The following is a 6000-nucleotide window of genomic DNA, read 5'->3' on the forward strand; positions in this document are numbered from 1 at the left end:
AACTAGTATATACTTTTCTTGGGGTCATTACTATATCTTTTATTTCTGTATTTCCAGTGACTAATATGATGCCTGAAACTTCATAAATATAATTGTGGAGTAAGTGAGTAAATGAAAGAAAGAAGAAAAGAAAGAATTTTAGAGGAGAAAATTGAAGCGAAGACATTTTAATTAATTTTCTCATTGTTCACCAAATAAGTGATTGGGATTAAGATCACTTGTGTCCTTGAGTAGTACATTTTATGTTTTATCATTTCCATTTCCCAAGAAACATTTTTTAAAAAGCATCATTCCCAGTGATTCCAAAATTACAAGTTATATGTTACTAGGAATAAAAAATTATAAATACATGTAAAAACATTATGAGATAGTCACATGTTTATCCTCAGGATATTATCCTGAAGTTCTGTATCTATTAAACTCTATGAAAATGATTCTGTAACATTGACAAACATTATCAGTAAAACCAAGTTATTATTAAACAAGCAAGGGCATATTGGTACTTAAGAGAATGCCATTGTAACGTAAGCAGTTGCACCATCATTACGTTTGTATATTGGATATATTGAGTGGTTAGACCAAATGAACTTTAAAAGTACATCTCTATGCCTGTCTTTTGTCAAGTCTCCTTTCCTCGCGTGAGCTTTTTCAAACCATTCTACCTCATTTTAATCCACTGAGTAAAATTTTAATATGTGCATTCCTGATTCTTTGGCATTTTAGTGTATACCTTTAATATATCATCGTTGATCAAATATGTCCTTATAACTTCTTTTTCCTGCCTTAGTTTCAGTATATGTATATATGCCTCTGTGTGTGTGTGGGGGGGGGGGTGGGTGGGTGGGTGGATGATGGATCTGTGTCCCCTAATATTTTCAAATTCCTTGAAAGTAGAATATGTGTTCTTCTTTCTAACTATTTTCTACATCAGGCTTCAGACATAAAGCTTTCCTCAATTAGCCATTAACTGAGACACCTTAGATATGTTAAACACTGAAAATGACATAAAAGTCACATTTTATAGAAGAATCAATGGGCAAAATCAAATAACTTTATAGTGTACTGGTGGAAATCTGGAACTATAATTTTGGACTCCTATGTGACAGTGCAATTCTAATTCTCCGACACAGTCTCATCTCTTAATTAGCTTGAGAAGTAGCTACTGTACTCTCAGAAATAGCCTAGAATTATAAAATTGTATTAGTTTGAGACTATAAGCATTGCCCTTTAGGTTATTTCAAGCAAATCCCTTTGCTGTAAGTCATGACAGGAGATCTTAGAAATGATTAAATAAGAATGTCTCTTGATGATCAAATAGTATTTCAAAAAGAATTGATGCTTTAAATTTTCCTCTGTCAGGGAAGCTTAATTCTTTTTACACTACTTTTGTGATTGCACTTCTGATTCAAAAATGAGTATACTGGTAATAATGATGATCATATGGCAGCACCACATCATATCCTTTGGAGCTTTATACATTTACCAGTACCTTTTGGTTATTGTTCTAGTGATCTTTGCCATATTCTGAAAACTAAAGTATATATTACTACATCAAGTTGGGATTTTAGTCACTTTTTTCTGTAATTTGGTTTGCTTCCACAAAGTTAGCAATGACAAGTATTATATATTCAACTGGGTGCTGGGTTATAAAGGTAAACCAAGATATAATGCCAGATTTTAAGAATTTGGTTATAGAGCAGAAGAGTAAGTATTGAACAAGAAGTCAGATTTTAATGAGATGTTATTTAAGACTGAAGGGATCAGGGAAAACTTAACAGAAAAGGCAGCTTTGGAACTAGACTCTGATAATCTAAGGTAGCATAGATATGGCAAAAAGATAGAGGACTCAGACCATGGAATTCCCTTGTCACTAACTCATCTTCTGTTGCTGGCTTGCTTAGGTAATTTAATAAATACATGTTCTAGCCACTTATCACAAAAGGTCTTGTTTTCATTTGTCTTATAGAAAAACTACTGTTTTTTTTCCTCTGAAAGAATATTTGAGGATATTACCCACATATATACACACACACACATATATATACACACATATACATATATACATACATACATATATATTTTATATAGAAGACTGACCCTCAGGAGTAATGATCTAGAATTGAATAATGTACTTTATAAGACTTGATACATCAGTCTAAAATAAGAGTTACACCATTCCATGTTTGTTTCTTTCCTGAAGTGTTATGACATGGGAGAACATAAAGACCATAGGGAAGTGATATTTCCGTTCGTCTCTCTACCTATTTGATTTTAGTCCTCCATTTGCTGCTCACTTTGCATGCATCAGACTCTTAAGACTTTTGTCATCTCTTTCACCTGATCCCATATTCACTATAATTGCTTATTCCCTTTCAAAATTCTCAAATAATGGATCAGCACCAATAAAATGCTAGAACTGAAGATGCTAATACTTATTCATCACGTTTAGGCCCAATTGACTGTGGCTTCAGTGTGCATGTGTGTGGTGATGAGAGTATGTCTGTCAGTCTGCTTGGTGTGGTTAATTGGGTGGTTTCTAAGGTCTTTCTGTTTAAGGATTCTAATGTTTGAATGGGAAATACATTAAATGTTGAATACTATACACAGTTGTGATTGAAACACTGTTTATATACATTATTGAATTGCTTTATGATCCTCTGCTATCCTCAGCATATAGTACTGGCAAATCAGGGAGAAATCTAGTTCCCTTATGGAAATGGCTTATGCATCATATCAAATATTCAGAAAAGAGTGAGTAGTCTACTGATTTTTCTAAAGAGGATAATAGGATGGTAAAAACTGTGACATTTCAGGTGCAAAATTTTATTTAGAAAATGGGACTCCTAACCAGGCTAATCCAATCTTGACATTATTTGAAGAATGAGTGTTTTAGACTGGGCTGTTTAAGAAAAATGTTTTCACCGTGTCTATTTATTGTACTTCATTGACTTTCTGCCTTACCAAGTCATTTGGAATCTAAATATCCAGAAGATGAGTCTCTTCACCAAAAAAAAAAAAAAAAAAAGAAAAAGAAAAAGAAAAAGAAAAAAAGTCATATCATATTCCATCTTTCACAATAATTTATTTGCTTGTAATTAGCAAGACTGAGCCCTATATGGGCACTGAAACTACAATGTCAATTTTATTATCTAGCAGATATAGAAAGAAAACAAAATTTAAACTATTATTTTAAATGTGCAGTTTGACATTCCTTAAAACAATATATGTTCTGCAATTCCATTTGAAAAACAAATAGGAATCAGCGATGATTTGGCACCATGATCTGAAATAATGATCTTGATTAGGAAATCAGCGTTTTTATTTAGCCAGTTCAAAAGTTAATGTTTTAGTGTGTTATTGTAATTGAAACTTATGGTCTACTGATGATGAAAAATAATTTTAGTGTCTGATAAACTTGGACTCAAATACTAGCTCTTTTACTTATTATTTCTGAAATCTTAGTCAAGGTATTTAAACTATTTGGTTCTTGATTTCTTTGCACAAAAAAGAAGATACCTTTCCCTAATTCATAAAAATTTCTTCTACGGAGGCATGATTTCAATATTGGTGCCTTGTGACAATTGTTTTCTATTTTTCTGGTTTCTTAACTATACTTTAGAAGTGTAATTCTCTGAATTCTCTAGGGAAAACTCACATTAAGATTTTATATCCATGTTTCAGAAGGAAGATGAGCTTACATTTCATTTTATGTTTTTAAATGAACTATTTTTACATTTTTAAATATACTACTTTCAACTGTGTCTTCTTGAGAGTTCATCATCTGTACCCTTCCCAAATCCTATAATCAGTGCAGCCATCCTCCAGGTGCTCCTGGGCACTTGGGGCTTACTGTTCACAGTCCTTTCCCTCCTGACAAACCACAGTCAAGGATTAACTGGCATGGGGATACAAATAGCTCTCTTGCCTCAAGGTGGATCCAACTCTGGCTTAATTCATACTCCAGAACTGCCCATGGGATCAAATTGCAGGTACAGCCTAGCTGAGAAGACATCCTTACCTAGTTCCTTCACTTGCCTCATCCTTTCCCTCTTCAATCTTTTTCTACTGAAGGTATCCCCTCAGTAAATCCATTCAGTCAAATCACTGTCTCAGGCTCTGCTAAAGGCATACCTCATTAACACTGATTTTAAAAACTGAGGTTGTCTGAACCAGGTGCTTCACTGGAAAATAAGCCAGATCTGGCTTTGAATTTTAGTTTTGTGACTTGGTAGAATATACTCTTGAGTAGATACTTCAGTCTATTTGAGTCTCAGCTTATTTATCTTAAAGGAGGTGAAATATAGCCTACCGGACTGTTATGAAGTTAAATGAGATCATATATATATATATATATATATGCTTTGTGTATATATTTATGTATACATACATGTGTACATATATGTGTGTATATTATGCACATATATTTATGTGTACATATATTATTTATATACATACATATATAAACATACCAAGCACCCAGCACTGATTCTGGAGACATAAGACTCACCAAATGTAAATCATTTTATTTTGTGTCTTCTGCTTTCTATTCCTTCTGTCCCTATTTCTGTCTTCCAGGTTGCATTGGCACTTATACATTTTTGTTCTTATCTCTTTAGAATTTTTTTCTGGATACCTTTTCCTGCCTAAGAGGCTAGGAAGTCTGCCATGGGAGCTGATTATGGGAATATCTTCTGTTTCAGATTTGTCTATAATAAGAGACTAAGATACTTGGAGTGATAAAAGTTAAGGGTACTGGAAAAGTAGACATTATTGGATCATGTAAAATAAAACCAATGGATACAAAATATAGAGCCAAAAAATTGAGATTAAGAAACTTTGGGTCTAGCAGGCAATTGGGGAACATTTAAATCAAAGACCAGGCAAAGGGCTTTTGCTCTCTACTGGGCTCCACTTGGTCTGGAAGGCAAGGAACTTGCACAGGGGCCTAGGGTCTTTTCAAATGTTCAGAGATATCAGTGAAACCATCTTTTAGTGATAAGAGGTAGAGAAAGTAATTGCCTGGGGGCAAATTTTATTGGCAATCGGGAAGGATAAAACTGACCCAGTAAGAGGTTAGTATGGAACAAGAGAATGCAGAGGAATGAAACAAACAGCAAATAGAGGCACAGGCCTTTCCGGGGGTATCAAAAACAGCAATAGCAGTGAAATACTTTTGAGAATGAAAGAATGGCAAAACTCTTGGAAGCCAGAGCCACTGCGTGTAAATTCTTTGGGGAAAGAGCATGCTGTAGTTAGCCATGAGCTAGATTTGAGTTCATCATCAGTAATTTCTCTAATGAACCACAAGAGAGTGCATAATTAATTAGAAATGTGAGCAACTTTTTAAAATCAGTGAATATAATCTGTTCCATATGAGGAGTTCTAAAAGTCACAGTAACCTCCTCTAGTGGACATAATTTTAGTTTTTAGTATGTTTCTCTAGAAATGTTGATAGATAACATCACGGAAACTTGGGACCAAATTCTGCCTCGACATACAATCCTGCCTTTTGAGAACTGCCTGTCTCAGTTTTGTGATCAAACTCTAACAAAATTTTATTATGTAACCTGGGTACTGTGCTAAGAGGTTTATGTTCATTATCTTATAAAAGCTCGAATACATGAGTTGAGATTCCTGTCCTGCCCAGTGTTAAATGAAGAATCTGCAACTCTGAAAGTTTTGAGTACTCTGTCCAATATTATCAAACCAATAGGTAACTGTTTCAAATATAAATCATTCTAATTCCAAATCTCTAGGGAACACAAAGTAGTAATTTGAGGATTGTTCCTCTTTTTTTTTTTTTTTTTTCTTTTTTTTTCTTTTGGGTCACAGTCTCACTCTGTTGCCCAAGCTGGAGTGCAGTGGCACAATCAAACTTCTGGGCTCAAGCGATCCTCCCACCTCGGCCTCCTGAGCAGCTGGTACTACCCATGCATGTCACTATACCCAGGTAATTTTTTGTAGATACAGGGTCTCTATATTTTGCCTCGGCTGGTCTTG

Source organism: Papio anubis, chromosome 5, assembly GCF_008728515.1.
Source record: "Papio anubis isolate 15944 chromosome 5, Panubis1.0, whole genome shotgun sequence".
In the NCBI taxonomy this organism is placed as follows: domain Eukaryota; kingdom Metazoa; phylum Chordata; class Mammalia; order Primates; family Cercopithecidae; genus Papio; species Papio anubis.